Below are 738 nucleotides of genomic sequence, written 5' to 3'. Positions count from 1 at the left end.
ACGTCAACGATGCTTAGCTCTGGTAGAACTGCAACTATGCACCCAAGGCACACAACTAAGTTCAAGACGACCAACAAGACCTTTCGATCGCCAGTTTCGTGTCGCAAACACACTGAAATTTATTGGTAATCTAGATGGTGAACTTGTAGACTTAATATAATGGGATCAAATGTAACCTGGAACTCCAAAAGGGTCATGCAGTACACAAGTGGCTGCTGATCAGTAGCCTAAATCTGAGAAGCTGAGCGATTGGCTGCAACTGCAGTAACAAATGGGCAGCTATCTTGCAACCACACATAATACATTCAGTAACAACTGGATTTAGTTTGCCTCCATTATAAATTTATAAGTAATAAAGTACAGCAGAAACATGGCCTGATAAATTTTTCAGATAGAAATAGCAACTTCGTTTTTTTGTCACAGCTCATTATTTTTACCACAGCAGCAACACAATTGTCATCCAAATAAAGAAAGTAAATCCAGTGTAACAGAAAAGATCTCGAATGTATTCTTATAAATCTAAGATGCCCGACAATTCTTCCAGCGAGTCAAGATTTTTTTAAATCAAAAGGCTCTTCGCCAACTCCGCCTATGTTGTCTCAACATAGCCGGTCCCAAGCCCGGGTAAAGGAGGAGGGTTGTGATAGGCTTGGCGAGCCAACGTAAAAACTCAGCCACTCTTATGGAGATGAAACCCAAAAGATTTTCGTTGGGGCGTAACCCTCTCAGCGACGCGCC

The sequence above is a fragment of the Triticum dicoccoides genome, chromosome 3B (genome assembly GCF_002162155.2).
Source record: "Triticum dicoccoides isolate Atlit2015 ecotype Zavitan chromosome 3B, WEW_v2.0, whole genome shotgun sequence".
Taxonomy (NCBI): Eukaryota; Viridiplantae; Streptophyta; class Magnoliopsida; order Poales; family Poaceae; genus Triticum; species Triticum dicoccoides.
The sequence above is the reverse complement of the archived record's forward strand: the minus strand, read 5'-3'. Positions refer to the sequence as shown.